This window comes from Dermacentor andersoni, chromosome 1, assembly GCF_023375885.2.
Source record: "Dermacentor andersoni chromosome 1, qqDerAnde1_hic_scaffold, whole genome shotgun sequence".
NCBI lineage: Eukaryota > Metazoa > Arthropoda > Arachnida > Ixodida > Ixodidae > Dermacentor > Dermacentor andersoni.
The window spans coordinates 288,200,706-288,218,454 of record NC_092814.1 but is presented as its reverse complement, the minus strand read 5'-3'; the positions used below and the strand labels follow the sequence as shown (position 1 = coordinate 288,218,454).

The 17,749-nt window shown below is 45.5% G+C and overlaps 1 pseudogene; it reads right to left on the bottom strand.

Moving 5' to 3' along the window:
- Positions 1–14,015: 14,015 nt before the first annotated feature.
- On the bottom strand, positions 14,016–14,188 carry LOC126548688 (U2 spliceosomal RNA; annotated as a pseudogene).
- Between the last annotated feature and the right edge of the window lie 3,561 nt (positions 14,189–17,749).

Genomic DNA, 17,749 nt, shown 5'->3' with positions numbered 1-17,749 from the left:
AATGAGAGCGCGCGCCAGGGAAGGGAGGAGCAGAGGGGTATAAGAGCAGGTATTTTGCCAGCGCGCGCCCTCTCGCCCCATGGAGTGCGCTCGGCGCAAGCGGCCTCGAGAACTCGCACCAAAGCGACAGTGCCGACGTCGCGGGAATCCGGAGCTTCGAGAGGGACAAGCGCACGCCAAAGCGCAGCGGAGCGAAGCCGCGTATCGAGAACGGGATACGCAAGTGAAGCACAGGTGGAGGCAAGCCAACCGCCACTTTCAAGGGAAGGCAACACAAACCCACCGACAACAGAGGCAAGCTAACCCCTAACTACGAGAGTAGGAGGCCGAGCAGAGGCTTTGGCGCAGAGAGATTCCTCCCAGGGAGGGTGCCGAAGAACGGTTCAAGAGAGAATTCCTCGAGCGTGAGTGCAGCCACAGCTGCAAGGTGCGTGATAGGCTGTGGTCTGGTCCCAACCTCATGCAACTGAAGAGCGTGCGCAATCCGGAACCGAAGCTCGAATCTAGCAAAACGACGACAACGAGACTTTCACAAACATGGCGCTAAACACGAGTTCGAACTTGAGAAAACTACCACCAGCTTCGCTGTTTTGACAGCTTTTACTGCGTGGAACTGGCTTTACCTTTTTACGTTTTTTTTTTTCGTTGAACACCTTGGCTAAAGTTAACGGGGTCACCCTGTATAGGAGAGTTCTCGTGGTTTATAGTAGACGGAAAGCTAGCTTCCCGAAAGTGTCTATAAAACGAAGCGTCCTTTGCCTAGCCCAACACAGTGTCGCGTCGGTTGGTCGGTGAGTATTTCAGCGCCACAAATGCTAAGTGGAGACGTTAGACGGGATATGTTAAAGTGGGAGACGTCGAAGTGCCAATAGGGGACGTTAGAGGTAGAGACATTGAAGAAATGTCGAAAATGACTTCGTTTAAAATTTTCCACAGCATTTATCACCGTACAGTCTCTATGCAAAGTGATATATAAATATACATATACATATAATGCAACCGCACTGCCGGTCGCAACGCGTTCGCCATCGCTAAAATTCAGTAACCGAGCCTGCAAGTCACATATTCTTAAGATTTCTTTATTTCTAAAAACTATTCATGGTTGGCATTGATTGTCTCCTGGTGTTCTGAATGTTGCATCCATACTTACGAAAACATTTCCAATCGACGGCTACAATGCGAATGCGCGGCTCTTGCACCGCTGCAGGAAGTAATCCCGCAGCTTGGTTCACGTTTTCATACGTATAATATTAAATTATAGTGTCTTGTTCTTATAGCACATATTTCAAGTATAACCAGTCAACTACTTAGATAATATACTATTTTTAACCTATAAGGGGTTCCAGCGAGTACGGACGCGAGCACAAGTAAAAAGAAACAGACAGGACAACGCTGCACTTACAACTGAAGTTCATTGGAAATACATTCCACAAATCTCCACCACGCATGCGTTTACCCTGAAGAACAATAACAAGGTTTATAGTCAAATATCGTCCGTACTTGCTGGAACTCCTTATACGTTCGCCATGCACCAACTATCCTAGCAAACCACACTACTATACTATATTTCGTTTGCGATTTTGAATTTTCGGACGCGCGAGACCGTCGGGCATTTCACGCGACTCGCAAAGGCACAAAGGCGCTTGCCTGTTCTGGTGAGTGTTCATCGCTTGCTGTCCCGCCCATAGGTGCAGACTACGGGGGGGGGGGGGGGGGGGGGGGGCCGCGGAGGCTCCGGTGCCCGAGCCCCCTCTGGAATCTTCCGGGAGGGGCATATCCCCCCCCTCCCCCGGCGATGCTGAAGCCTACCTCCCTTCCCCCACACGCACACCTAAATTGTCATTACTAGAGCTTTCCGCCCACGTCATTTGAGGTTTGTTTTGTCTTGCCTCGACCGCTTCACTTAAAATTTTATTGTGGCTAATACCTTTTTTTTTTATTGATATGATATAAGGAGATGTTGGCGCGCAATTTAAGGCGCCGGCTACTCCTTATCTCTTGGGTGGTTCCGTCATCCATCATTCAGGGTTCACGGTTACATATCAAATAATCATTTCACACAAGCACCAGGACTTATAAAGCAACGTTTCCACAGGAAGACTATGGCAAATGTCTGCACACCTATGTAGTCGAAAGTCTCAAAAGTAGAAACGATACTGTCGCCTAATAACACATTTTCTAGTCAGCGGGTCAGCGGGTACATACAATATACATGGCAAAGAGTCTCCACACGTATGTAGTCGAAAGTCTCAAAAGTGCAAACGATACTGTCGCCTAATAACACATTGTCTAGTCAGCGGGTGGGATGTACATCGTGTAAATATATTAGCACATACAGTCACAACAGAGCAGTCAACATAACATAATTCCCAAACAGATGGATATATAGAGTCACATTGAAATGAACAGAACAATTAAAGCACTAATAACGCCCAGCGATGCCGCTGTCTTCAAAAAAAGTATTTAGTGCTTTTAAAGCGCTCTTCTGCAAGGCCGTTGTTGGCCAAGGGCCCAAAAGTTTCCTTAAACTGAAAGGTCTGCGGTCTAATTTAGTTAGCGCTGATTTAAGTCGGCGTCTTGGTGTGTCGTGATGTGGGCAATCTAGAAGGAGGTGATATATATCTTCATCTACAAATCCACAATCACATTCGGGGGTTTCCGCTCGGCCAATTCTGTGTAAGAAATGCTTTGTGTAGGCAGTGCCTAGCCTTAATCGATGAATAAGCGTTTCCATAGTTCTATCTAATGACAATTAAAATTTGAATTCAATAAATGGATCAATATGATATCAGTCAGAGCTCTTAGAATTCTGGTCAAACCAAGTGTTTTTAGACATGTTGAAAGACGTTGTCCTTATAATGCAGCGTAATTCATTCTTTGATATTGGGAGCGGAGCCGTATCATCTTTCAGGGGCGCTTGTCGTGCTGCTTCATCGGCTGCTGTGTTGCCAGGAATGTTGCAATGCCCTGGTATCCACTGGAATGCTATTGCATGTTTCGCTTCGCTTGCCTTTGTGAGGTTTTTAAGTGTTTCATATATTATGCTGTCGCTGAATGTTTTCCCCTTTGTGCTGCAGAGTGATGTTAGAGCCGCCTGTGAATCGCTGAAAATTACCCATTTTTGCGCTTCTGTTACTGACAATATAAATTTTACGGCACATAAGATTGCGAACAGTTCAGCCGTTGTGGACGAAGTCGCACGAGATAACTTAAATGATTCTTGTTTGTTGAGGTGCGGTATAATGAATGATGAAGTTGAAGAGGTTGCTGTACTGGAGCCGTCTGTATAGACGTGTGTGTATCCTGAATACCGCATATATATCTGGTATAGTGCTAGTTGTTGAGCAGCTTGAATGAACATGTCTCTTTTGCTGAATATCCCTTCTACTGACAATTCGATTTTTGGAACTGTGAGCAGCCATGGAGGATATTCGATGTCTGAGTTCCAAAATTCATTTCCTGGCAATATGTGAAGATTTTTTTGAATTTCTATATGAACATAACTTCTATCTCTTTTCATTATGTCTAGAGGCAATGGGTGGTTCTTATGCTGGGTTTGAAGACGGAAATAATGCCGGCATGTTTCTGTAGGTCGCATAACTGGAAATGGTGATTGGCGAGCCTCAGCTATTACAAGAGAACTCGAAGTCGCTCGTGGAACTCCTAGACATAGCCGTAGTCCTCTAGCTAAAAGTCTTTGAAGTCTATCTTCTGACGTGTGAGAAAGTCCGTGTAAGATGGGCGCGGAATATGCAATTTTTTGTCGTAGTAATGCATTGTAAACAGTCAGCATGGACGATACTGATCCGCCCCAAGATGTGCCTGCAAGTCTGCGAAGTACAGTCACTATGGCATTGACCTCGTTTTCGAGTTTTTTTATGTGGGGTGCCCAGGATAGCTGCGTATCAAGTATTATGCCAAGAAATCGATGCTGTGTGACAATCAGTAGAGGGTGTCCTTCCAGATTAAGAGTGAAATTTTTTAACTGCCTCCGAGTGAAGGGCAATACAGCAGTCTTTGCGTGTGATAGTACCATTCCTCTTTCTCTCAAAAATTGGTTGATGATATTTATGCCGTCTTGCAATGCCATCTGGAGTAGTTGAGCTTTAGACCCAGATGTCCAAATACACACATCATCTGCATACAGTGAAAACTTTAACTGTGATGGCAGTCTTCGCGTTAAATCAGCCATGACGCAGTTAAAAAGGAAGGGGCTGAGTACGCTTCCCTGTGGTACTCCCTGTTTGACAATATGTTCAGCACTCTTTCCTTCACCCGTCTGAACAAATATTTTGCGACCTGATAAAAATTCTGAAATCCATCGCAAGGACCTGCCAGGCAGACCAAGTTCCAACATGCTTAGCAGAACATGAACATGACTAACGGTGTCAAATGCCCTCTTGATATCTAGGAATACTGCTATAGTCATGTTTCCACGTGCACGCTCGTGCTCCACACAGGTTACTATATCTAATATTGCATCCATTGTGCATCTATGTTTTCTAAAACCTACTAAGTAGTTGGACAACACCTTCGTTTCATTACACCACCATTGAAGTCGCGCGTCAATCATTTTCTCCATTACTTTGCATAAACAACTTGTCAAACTAACGGCGCGGAAGGATTCAAGGCACAAGGGCGTCTTACCAGGTTTTAAAATTGGTATGATTCGAGCTACTTTCCAAGAGTCAGGTACAGTTTTCTCTATCCATAAGTTATTATAGATGTCTAAGAGCGCATTTTTACCTGTCGGTCCGAGGTTTCTTAGCATATTGTACGTAATGCCGTCCGGCCCAGCAGCGGACTTTTGGCGACATGATGCAATTGCACATTGGAGCTCGCTTAATGTGAAAGTGTGATTTAATTGAGGATGTTGGGCCCAGTAGCAAGCAGTAATTTTTCGCTTAGCCAACTCTACTGAAATATCAAATTCTGCACATTGTGATGAAAAAGCAGATCTGGAAATAAGCTCACAAAATTCATCTGCAACTATTATTTCACACGTGTCCCGGGCTACAGCGAGAGCACGAAATGGGAAGCTTTGTGTTACAGGTCCGCTTAAAGAACGAATTACTAGAAAAATTCGTGGGACAGCCGTGTGAGGAGACAGCGTGCCGCAGAAATCGCGCCAGTGCCGTTTGCCTAAGCTTTCCATTCGTCTGCGCATTACATTGTGTATTTTCTGAGCGTTTCTGTATGCTTCTAAACTTCCGCTCCGTCGGTAAGCTCTTTCAGATCGGCGTCGGATGGCTCTTAGGTGTTCATATTCTCCGTCAACTGCAGCATAATCTTTTGGTATTGGGACCTTCTTTGTGCATATGTTCATATTATCCTGCGAAAATTCTGTAAATTTTTCCACTGTTGCATGTTGGTTAATTTGATCCGTTAGGCGGTACCGAAAAGCTTGCCAGTTGGTTAGTATGCTGTAACGCCTGATATCATAGTGCATGCTAGGGTGGTTAACAAGAATGGGAAAATGATCACTTCCGCGCGTTTCCATATCTGTTCTCCATCCCACACCATTCACTAGATCATGTGAACACAGGGTAACATCTATGCAGCTTGAGTAATTATATCCACGAAGGAATGTTCACGACCCATCGTTTAAAACAGTCAAGTTGCATTTATCTATGGCGCACTCAATAACATTACCCCGTGCATCACAATGATCACTGCCCCAGATGATGTTGTGTGCGTTGAAGTCGCCACATATAAATACATCAGAATGAGCTATCTTGAAGATATCCACTAGCGCTTCTACTGAAATCCGGTTTGAAGGTTGTAGATATAGATTAATCACTGTTATACAGTGCTTGCCAAAGGATACTTTACATGCGATGAATTTCGGGAAGTCTGAATCACTGGACTGAATTTGATAAGATGGTAGGTCCTTTCTGACGCACAGGAGCACTCTGCTAACAGCACCTTGACGAGAAGTCTTATATATCACATAATTCGAGAGGCGAAAGTCGTCAGTGATTCCCGCCTCTTGAATGCAAAGTATTGGGAAGTTGTATTGCACAAGCAGTTTACGAAAGTCAGCGCACTTTCTTCGAAGACTGTTGGCATTCCACTGAAATATGGAGACATTTTTGTAGCGGTTATTCATGTAGTGCCTGCCGCAGTTTCGGCCCGGATTGTTGACACAACAGTGCTTCTAGAGGCAACAAGGCTTTTACTTCTGGTAGGTTGTTTGCTTCCGGCAAAGCAGATAGGATTGCCTTAAGAGCTGCGAAAAGCATTGGCAAAATCAGTTGTGTCACCGATGCTGTGGTATGTTCGCTATTAGCTGGTGTTACTTCTGCTGTAGATGCGTAAGGTCGCTGAGAGAAACGTGTGCGAGTACTGGAGCTTTCTTGTGTATTACTTTCGGCCTGCTGTCATCTGGGTTTCTGTAGCACTGATGCATAAGACTGGGCGCTTGACTGTGATCCTCTTGATTGGTCTCTTGGTTGCACTGTTGGTTGTTCTCTAGAGGAGGGATATCTTGTTGGTGCTCTTGGCTGTGGTGGTTCCGGTGCCCGCTGAGGTGGGTGATCTGGCACTGGATCAACAATCTCGAGGTTTGGTGCGGGTTCATTGCGTCGCGGTTGTCTTTCATGAATTAGTTCATGTCGACGCATTTGTGCCGCTGCTTTTTTCTGTGGGCAGCCTGAGAAGGAGGCGGCATGGTTCCCCGCACAGTTTGCACAATTAGGTTGAAGAAGTGACTTGCACTCCTTGTGGTCATGGTCTTCTGAGCAGATTTTGCATCTACGTGTGCTACGGCAGGTTTTCGCCATGTGCCCAAATCTCTGGCAATTATAGCAGTGAAGTGCGGGTCCTAGGTATTCCTCGACAGGGTGACTGGTGAAACCCAAGTAAATTCTTCCAGGAATAGGGCGGTCGTCTCTGAAAGTCAGGATTACCGTGTGAAGTGGACATGACTTCACTGCTCCATCTTCTTGGCGGGAATACCTTATCTGTCTGCGTGCCGATATAACACCTGCGTCTTTCAAGAAGTCTAGGAGTTGATCGTCTGTGTACTGCAGAGGCACATGTTTTACTTTCCCAACGTTTCGCGTGTACGACTCTGGGATGAATGGCTTGACTTCCAGGCCACCTACACTTGAGAGCATCAAAAGGCGTTTCGCCGATGCTAAGGAAGCAACGCTGACACTGAAACTTCCATCTCTGGTGGTCCTGAAAGACTGTACTTTTTCTTTGGCAGCAGAAACTATTTCGGCAGACACTCGGTTTGGATTTACTTGCCAAAAAGTAGTACCTTCACTTGTTGGGCGAAAGACAACCGGAATGCCTTCGGCTCGCTTTTTCTTATACGTGACGACAGTAAGTGGTGCATCTTCACCCATCTCTTCTTCATCACTTAGCTCATAAGTCGATGTTCTATCATCGTACTTGCCGTCTTCTAGGCGAGGTTTCTTGGTCTAGGCTTCACCATCAGCCATCATTCCTGAATTCGCTGAAGTTGATTCTGAGTTGGGGAGAACCAGACGTGCCGGCTTTATGAAGCTTTGTGACGCTTGCAAGGCTCCAGGCTTTTCATTACGGCCCGTAGCGTCATTCATATGGCTTGTTACGTTTGGACGAGCATAAGGCTCGTGACGATGTTCTCGGCTTCCGACCACCGTAGCGGCAGGGTATTAGTCAGGTCTTCAAAAAAGAAATGTCGTACCTGTAAGGCGCCTGGCTCGTTGAATCTTCACCCGATGTCTTGTTAATCAATCGGCGTCAAAGGTAACCGTAAGTATCCAAGAAACCAGAAAACTCAGAGCACCACATAAAAACAGCGACCGAACAGATACACTTCTTCTCGTTGGTAATACCTTACTGCATCGTTATTGGCATTACTACAACGTTGTTGGCAATGAAAGCATTTTAATTTCTTGCATTCAGTATTTCTATCCGTTGATTGATTGATTGATTGATTGATTGATTGATTGATTGATTGATTGATTGATTGATTGATTGATTGATTGATTGATTGATTGATTGATTGATTGATTGATTGATTGATTGATTGAGTGAGTGAGTGAGTGAGTGAGTGAGTGAGTGAGTGAGTGAGTGAGTGAGTGAGTGAGTGAGTGAGTGAGTGAGTGAGTGAGTGAGTGAGTGAGTGAGTGAGTGAGTGAGTGAGTGAGTGTTTTCTGTTTTTCGACCCTGTTCGCATAACAGGCGCATGTTTCTGTGCATCTTCAGTACTACCTAAAATATGATCAAAAGAGTAGCCGACGCATGAAAATCCGGGCCATGACAGCGCAATCGTTGAGGACAGTGCAAAGACGATATCCTACGTTCTCCACTTTTATTTTACACCCGTCGCGGTGGTCACTTTGGCGTTGCGCTGATAAGCCCGTATGCCGTTCATTGCGTGCACGTTAACGAAGCCGAGGGGATCTAAATTTATAATCATATCCTGGTTTTGGCGGGACATTCACCTCAGAACGTTAAAGTTGTGCTTGGGCGTTGAACGGGCGTAAAGAAACGATATCTACGTCTGTGTGAATACATGTCATCCTGCTGAAGGTGACATGCGATCGCAACTGAAATTAATATTAGCCGATTTATCAGAAACTACCGACTTAATTTTCGGCTTTGTGTAACACGATTAAGACAAAAACAAACGGTCGTAACACCGCCTTTCGTGAACTATTCAGCGCAACATTTTGCAATATGTTATTCACTCACTTTTACAATCCTATGTCATTTTGTTCGAACAACAGTTACAAGCTAGGGAATGGGATGTGTTGCGAGAGATGACGGAAGGCACCCCAACCCGTACCACAAAAGTATAACGGGAAGAATAAATAGAGGAGTTTGGGAAATCTTTAAAAGTTCAAAGTTTGGGTGTATACTTAGCGAAGGAAGTTTTGGAAGTGAAAGATGATAATTAGGTAATGTATTTAGCAGAAGAAATAGGACAGTTGGAAAAAGATAGGACAGAATATGATTGACCATCTCGCGATCCAATCTCCTGGGGACGGGTCAATCAGAAAAGAAAAAAAAAGCTTTAAAAAAATGTGCGGGTTTGCTTTCCGTTGGGTGGCGGGCTCTGCCTGGTTCGCTAAATGTGCCGGTTCCTAATTCGCAACAAATTATTATTCAGCCCGACATCCCTACCGATGTACGGGTTATGCACGCGACGCCGCTCCGAGGATGGCGACGCTCCGACTATCGGCGCTTCTCTACAGCCTTGCTCTTATTGCCTCTTCACAGCGTTACGCTGCGCTGTGCAGTGAACGCATGCCGGTGAAAGTGAGGCAAATTATTACTTTACTGTGAAAATGACTGCAGAGCCACTAAACTAGCTAAAGAGGTGCACTTATTTTTTCTTTCGTGCGCTTTTATCGAGCTTTGTGAGTCGTTCAGCGGTATCAAAGGAAACAGCAAAACTGCGTTGAAGAGGTTGTAGTGGCTAAAGGCAGATTCCAAGCACAAAAGTGTTCAAAGACGATATACATTCAACCGGAAAGGTACCTGCTACAAATGTCAGGTTCAAACCAGCACGTCACGACTAATCGTCGCTTAAACACAAATTCAGTGTTTCCTATAATACTTCTCGCTACTTCCTTAGATTATATCAAGCAGTGTGCATAGATCGAGCTCCTTAACTACTCCTACTGCAGAAGACCTAATTATTTGTTTCAAACATTTATTGTAACAAATATATCAAGAAAATATTTCTTGCTTATTGGAATGTGGTCGTCGCCCTTAATTATCTGTAATAGGTCGGAAATTCTAGTGGTACGTATGGTCGGTACACAAAGAAAAATCAGTTCAGCTATTCAGTGAAGGCTTGCCAAGCAAGGCGAGGGAAATTATCATAGTACTACGAAAAGCAGTCAAGAGATTTGAAACTATCTAAACAGGTCCACTTATTCGTCAGCACGCACCAATCATCATATATGGCTCCAGTGACGTCAGCGGCACGCTGTCAGATGAGGGAGGGATTCCCTGAACTGCGCAGAGCCAGGAATGGGAGCGGAATTCAAGAAAGGACTGCAGCACGGTTGGCGTAAATCGCGGGAAGCAGCCCAGAAACTGACCTTGGGCTGAATACTTTACACTCGGGCGCTGTAACGTAAAGCCATTCCAAACTTTTCTATTCCAGTTCTGCAATCAGCCCTCCGCGATTTCACCAAAGTTTTCAGACTGCACCCACTTCACCTGCCTGTCACGAGACGCCACAATACCGCTAAAACTCACCGCATCAACGTTACGTGTTAAAAACGCATTATATGCCGAACAAAACTGAATTTTCTTCTGAATAACCGCAGACTGCCCCGTTCCGAAAGGAATAAAAGGTGGTTGCCGCTAATCGCTCGGGCACTGGCTACTCGAACCTGCCGGAGAGCATGGGTTTATTTGTGCACAGTAAAACGTTTTGCGTGGCCGTGTAACGTTTTCAAGCTCTTTCGGCCCGTTTACGGCCTCGCTATGCCAACTATTCTTTGCTGAGGATCCGTTTTATCGGCATTCTTAACCTTCCGTTGCATGCCGCCATGATTTTTCACCAGTCACCACAATCTAAGTAAGGGGAATCGAACCAATCGCAGACGCCGGCATTATTCTCTTCGTCCCGTAATCTATTTTCAGTGCACTGGCACGGCCCCACCGAATCCCTCTCCTCTTGAGCGTGCTTTTCACCTCTTGTCAGCCAATTAGGTAAGACAAGCCGCTCACTGTCGGCAATGTTATTCGTTTTTTAAAGCAAACACAATGACCTCCTATAAACGAGGAGAGCGTTTGATTGGTCTGTTCAATCAACTCTGCGGGTCACCGCCCCATGCTTGCGTTGGTGGTTACGGGAATTTGAAGTGAGGAGATTGGAATAAAAACACATTGGAATAGTTTTGCGTTATAGGGCCCTTGCCCTCATCGTACGCAATTTCTTAGCCGAAAAGTTCTTACGCTGAGATAAGGGTGCAACCAAACTTGCAGTGATTTCACTTTCGTCGTCCTCTGAGAGCGAGGAGGAATCAGTGCTTGGATTAAACGACAATGAAAGAGGTACGTCAACTGATGGCATGATCGCACATCATGCATGTGTGATTGAGGTTATATCCTTATTCACTATTCGACAGCTTCCGACAGCTTCCGTTTCCGGGTGGCTGCTACAGCGCTGACAAGAGCAACCGCAATCGTCTGGTCAGCGCTCCGCCGTCAGAAGAATTACAGTGGAAGTGTTACGCATTCTTTTCACATTTTTGCGCGAGACAGGACTGATGACACATGGTGACACGTTTGGTGCATAAAAGGCACTCAGTCGGAGCAATTTCCGTCGAGGTCTTCCAGGCTAACCCCGTCTGTATACATCAGCACCATCACCACCACCTCCGTATTATAAAGCGGCTAAATGTCTTCATTTCGATTCTAATTAGGAAAACGAAAAAAAAAACTCCTTAATGTATAGGTCGTACGGCTTCAAGGCAAGGGGTACAACATCCCTGGGTTCATTGGTATGGCATGTGATCACGCTGCACACGGTTGTACGTGCGGTTCTAATGCCGCGCATGGACTCATTGTTGGCCCTCTCGGTGCTGGTCGACGATGTCGTCGACCACGACCCGATGACGAAACGCGCGATCCATTCACATAGGATCACTGTAGGGTGTACGGAGAGCTATTAAAGTAGCCTTCTAAAAAAGAAATGCGGGCAGATAGCGGTGGCTACCGACACTCCCAATTTATGACAGGAAACTTCACTACGCAGCATCCATAGCTGCAAGTTTCGCTGCCTATCACACTTCGACATCGTATCAGCATTTTTCGCTTCTTCTTGGCTTCTCCTCAGCTGATAAAATACGATGACGCCTCGCAACAGGTCAAGAGTTTGTTTTTGCAAAGTTCTGGCGCGGCCGCATTCCGACAGAGGCGAAATCACAAAGGCGCGTACAGATCAATTTTGGACACCGTTAACAAATCATAGCTTGGTGTCGTCAAGGCCTGGAGCCCCTAACTACGCTGTATGTCAAGTGCACCTCATAGAAGACAAACAAGGCTAATCAGTGAACATGACCACGATGCTCAACATTGCCATACCAGGTTCAAACCAGCCTCCTAAGAACACCGCTCAAGTACGCGTCATAATACTGCACAGAACCGTACACGAAGCAAATAGCGGTTTAACATTCTCGCTGGTTTCAGATCAAATCGGTTCAAGTCGTTGATCGTACGACATTGACGCACTTTGTTCGGAGCAGTCACTGCACACAGAATATACGATGCCAAGGTTGGAGGTGGTGGTATCTAAGCGGCACCCGACGCCGTTCTGTAAACATGCGAATGCGGCCTCGAAGACGAAGCGAACTGCGGCTCAGGAGCAACAGTCCGCTAAAATTCCGCACGAATTTTGGATGTTCTGAAACGTCGTAAGCATAATTTTTTGTTAACTGTCGGACTAAAGTATCTCCCAGCGACCTCTAATTACTCCTGACCGGCGCTTATGCCTCCAAATTTCCTGGTTTCATTACCTGACCCAATTTTCCACTGTCCTCGACAGCGCTTCCTTCATAATTTCATAATTTATTTATTAGTAAAAGTACAGATAATTACATGTGCGCAGTAGACGTAAGGAGGTCCCATAGTCAAAGGCTGTCTACTCCTACTCTCTATATTACTAAAGAACCACCGATTATCTGCCCTGTAAATTACGCGGTCCACCAAGCTCCTATTTTTCCTCTTGATTTCAACTACCATTATCCCCGTTTGCTCCTTTATCCACTCCGCTCTCTTCCCTTCTCTAAGTCTTAGGCCTAACATTTTTCATTTCTTTGCTTATTGGAGCGATCCTTAACTTATTCTCAAGCTTCTTTGTTAACCTCCAAGTTGCTGCCCCATATAATAGTACTTGAAGAATGGAATGATTGTACACTTTTCTTTTCAACAACAGCGCTGAGCTCCCAGTCACGATTTCGTAATAGGCTGAATGCGGATCATGAATTCTTGCTCGCTTGACAGATTATTCAATATAACCTTTGTCTTCTGTATATTATTCTTCAACCTACCCTTACGATTTCCCGGTTAAGGTCTTCAATGAATTGTTGCAATGTGTACTTAGCCTCGCTGAAAAGGACAATGTCATCGGCAAGCTAAAGGTTGTTGAGATATTCGCCGTGGATGATCACCCTTAATCTTTCCAGTCTAATAGCTTGAATACTTCTTCAAAGCATGCAATGAATATAACTGGATTGTTTGTCTCCCTGCGTGATCGTTTTCTCGATAAGTATTTTTCCACTTGGCATGCGGGTAATTAAAACATGTGAAGCCGGATCTACCACTGAAGCAGCCGAGGCCTGACAAATTGGGAATATAAAGGCGCGGTGGTTGAATGTAAATACGGAAGTTACACATAAATGAAGTAATTATTGAGCTGCCAGCTGCATGCTGCAAGCGCCACAGTCTAGATGTAACGTTCGTTCAGTCCTACGGTACAATAAATACGATGTGCACTTACACCGCTAATTACACACAAATGTCACAGCTTCGTATGAAGGCACTGAATTAAGGGATCGAACTGGTGCGCCGCCGGGAGAGCGTGCAAGGTAGCATGATTTTAGCGACGTAAATGCTGACCTTGCTGATACGAGTCGTGTTAGTGACCGCGCGTAGCGCCGTGCACGCTTCGCATTGTTCGTTTCGCGATAGCATGCCACTGTGACCGGCTTTTTCATGCCGTCCTGACTACTGCGCAGCAGGAGCCGAGCACCATAAGGCTGTCCCCAGCTGGAAGAAAATTATTCCGCTCAATTCACAAACGCCTATGAAGGAATTCTTAAGTGATAACAGGAAACTATAGAGAGAGCATCGCACGAAGCGATTGAAAGACATGAGTGACCTCATTTCACACAGGACTGATGTTAGTCTGACGTTTAGAATAAGCATCTTCAGCCAATCATAAGAAGACGATGGCTGTAGTCTGCTGTCGCTTTTCCTTTCCAGCGAAGCTGTATGTGGCTAGGTTCTGGAAAAAATTGCTTGCGTCTATCGAGCCGTGTAGATCGAGAATTTCTCCCCATACGTGGGCCGATACCGAAGGTAGTACAATACCGGGCTGGCCCGAGGCGGAGGTGAAGCAGGCATTAAGCACACCGACAACTTACAAAAATAAGTTTAATATCTTGGGTCCAAATACAACCCGCATGAGATATTAAGCTGATAGGAACAGATAGGAACCCATGTCGGTCATGTCTACATTCACATTGCCCTCTCTCTGGCGGCGTTCCAAGCGCTTGCGTATCGCCTTTCCTTTCCTTCCGCTCTCCCGTGGTGGCGGTCCCGTAAGCGTGCTGCCCGCCAGTATACCGCGAGGCGGAAAGAAATGCGAACCGTCCATCTGGCCCCGATCTCGCAAACTTCGAACGTTTCACTGGAGCAACGGCCACGTTTCAGAGGGAGTTTGTTGGGAATCAGTTTTGTGTGGCCTGTGTTATGCGTGACCACTTGTGGTTTTCGAGTGTCCTCACAACCATTACTGCACTGCGGTATGTCGACCAAAAGACGATCGCCTTGTCTACGGCGAAGCAGTGTGTTCCCTCGGAGTGCGGTGAGGTGCGTATCTTTTCTACGTTCCGGCATTTGTTAGTAAAAGGTGTCGTGCCGCCTCTTGAAACAATACACGGGTATGTATTTCCCCCAGTGCCTTATCATCTTCCAAGGCTCAGCTTCGTAGAGGAGTGACTTGTTGCGCCTCGCCATTCATTTATATGCATACGGCGTTTGACGCATAGCAATGCACAGTTCGCCATTAAGGGGCCCACGTACACAGCTTCGCTGACCAGCCACCTTCGCAGAATAGAAGGGCACTGAATTTTTCGCCTGATTTTTCTGATCTATATAAACAGAAATCTCCCTGTGCGTGTGCGTGTGCGCGTGCGTTCCACACCGTAGGCTACAGAATGAGCAAAACCGTGGTCAGAGACACTACGTCGCTTCGACTTAGTGCTGACTTTAATCTATGCGCCGTAAAATAGAAGGCTGAAGCTAACAGCACGAAGCACGACTGCGAATTGTGCAACAGCAACAAGTTTTGATAGTTACAAACCTTTAGGTGTTTTATATTGTTTTGTATTGCATGGCGAATGATAGCCTCAAAGCGCAGGAAAAATAATCATCCATGGCCCTATGAGCAAGCGCACGATCAAGCTAGAAAAAAATATACTATAGAAGTGCTCAAAACACGTCATTGACAAACTTGACCGTTGTCAGGGATGGACACTACACTTCCATTCGCTAACACCCAGTGGAGTGCCGTGACGAGTATGAAAATTCAGGTTATTGCGCTCATACAGAAACACAGCCTATCGGACATTTGGCGGAAGTTCGCCGCATAGCAATAATGTCACTGGTCCATCAGTGCATGCTGAATACAATTATGCACTGTGACAGCTCAACCAACTTTGAGATGAGAAATCAGAGCGCGCCACAAGGACATAATTGTCTTTGTGGCGCCACTAAGACAATTAGTTGTAATTGCCGCGGACGAGCAAGACATAAGCACGCGCCATCCTCGGCTATCAGTTCTGACCTCTGGCCAATCATCTGCAACAGCGCGTTCCACCGCTTACTCGGGTCAGCTCGAGTAGCGCAGATAAACATAATTATGCACGTAAGACTACTACTCGCCTATTGTAAAAATTTCTTCTAAAGTCTTCATCTGCGACGGCTGTCTAGGTTTTGTGAATCGACTTACGCTTCTGTTGGCGGTAGTACTGAATTTCGAGCCTGTGCTGCCCTTAAATTTACGCATTTTTTCGACTACAGAGCTCGTCTTTGCACGGTGGGCATGGCAAGCTTGCTTATCTGAGGAACGCTTTTAGCTTTGTGAATACGTTTTTTTTTTTTCGTAAGATTTGTCTTACGCCAAAAGTTGTTCAATTCGCTAACCGACATAACTTCGCTGAGTGAATTGCGTCCTTTGTTTCTGGAAGAAATGTCACGAAGGACACTGCAAGTACGAACGCTCGAAAGTATGCGACGGCTATCAGCTCGAAAATGGGCTACACGTGTCCGTGCGAAGTGCTTCTTCAAAGGTCCCTTCGTAGGACGAAGCAAAGTCCGCGGACGAGCATGACATACCTGAGCAGCCACGAACTGCTTTCCCAGTATCTCATCTGAGGCGTCCTTGCGTTCGGTCGCACTGAGCCACTTCATGGCCGTTTTCGGAGTCCAGTTTGTAGTCTGAATTCAGGTTAAGCCGAATGCATACAATAGACAGGATTGCTGATTTATTCTGCAGAGCCCAATCACGCTTGCTTAGCTCTATAGTGAAACACAACGCGCTAATGGGTGCTGCAGACGAGCATCTATAGCGCTGGTGTTCCCTGGAGCTCAGCCGCGGAACACCCGTCTGCGGACTAATCAGCGATTTGCCATCGCGTGAAAGCAGTTGTGAACATTGCAGGAGTTACATGCACCTTGGGAAGTATCGAGAAATGTATTTTATTAGTGCGGGCGATGCACTATGCGCATATAGTCTGCAATCTGAGTTTCAGGCTATTGGCGGTAATTTATGGTAAATGGAATGAAGGAATTGCTGGAGTCCGGGGTTATTACGAGAACTAAATAGCAAGGCAAGTGCCCGTCTACATTACTCAACCAATGCAAACATAGTGTCAGCCATTAGGATGCCACGGATCTGAAAAAAGAACATTGACCAATTACCTGTGGCACACCTTTTTATAAAAAGTAAATTATGTTAGATTTGTAAATAGTCTAAACGAAAAGTTCATAAAAACATAGTTGTATCATTTCAGTAATTCAGTTTTGTGATAGACAGAAGCACAAATTAAGGCCAGGGATATCAGCAAGGGTTCAACCTAGTTGGTTACCCTATGGTGGGGGTAGTGAAGAAAAATATTAAGAGAAGGAGAGAAAGTAGGGAGTAGATGGGCACTGGAGTCACCAACGCATTAGAATTCTCGGATCTGTAAGACTCTGCTCTGTGTTTCTGCTGCCGATAACATCGCAAGACTTGCACCCGTTGCTTTTGATTTTTTTTTCTTCTGCCCGCCTCCGTCTAGGGCCGTTCTCCTTCGTCCCATTCCCTGCAGAGTAGCATATAGGCCAAAATACGCTGGCTACTCACTCTGTTTTTTCAATAAAGTGCTTTTTCTGTCTGTCTCTGCTCTGTGTCACAGACAGTCGCTCGGTCCAGTCGCCTTCAAATATCGCAGCAAGGCTTTTGTTCGCATTTGCCGCAGTGATATGTGAGACCATAATTCCAGATCTTGTTCAAATTTTTTATTTCATTTTTTAATTAGAATACCTCAAATACCCCTACTGGAAAGGTTTTACATGAGGGGTGGGCGAGCATAGAAATAAGCAGAAACACCATATCATTGCAGTAACCACTAAAATGAGTTAAGAAGAAAGCAGTAACGAAGAAAAACGTAGAAGCTACAGCATCTTGCACATCCACAGGTTAAGAAATAGGAAAACGCAAAAAAAACACGAAAATTTATCAAGTATGAAAATCCACAAGTGTTGAACGTGATGTGCGCAAAAAGTGGCAGTTACATTTTTCTTGGTATGGAACACGGTAAGTATAAACAGGCAGACATTTCGATAAACATATGAAGCCGTCGACAGATACACGTTTTAAAGAATACTACACATAACACGATCAGATGACGCAATCAGGCAAGCGATTCAATGGGGAACCTAAAACGCACAGGATCATCATGAATAATGGCGCTGACTGGAAGATTATCCCAGTCGATCGCTCTTTGAGAAAAGAAGGGATGAAGAT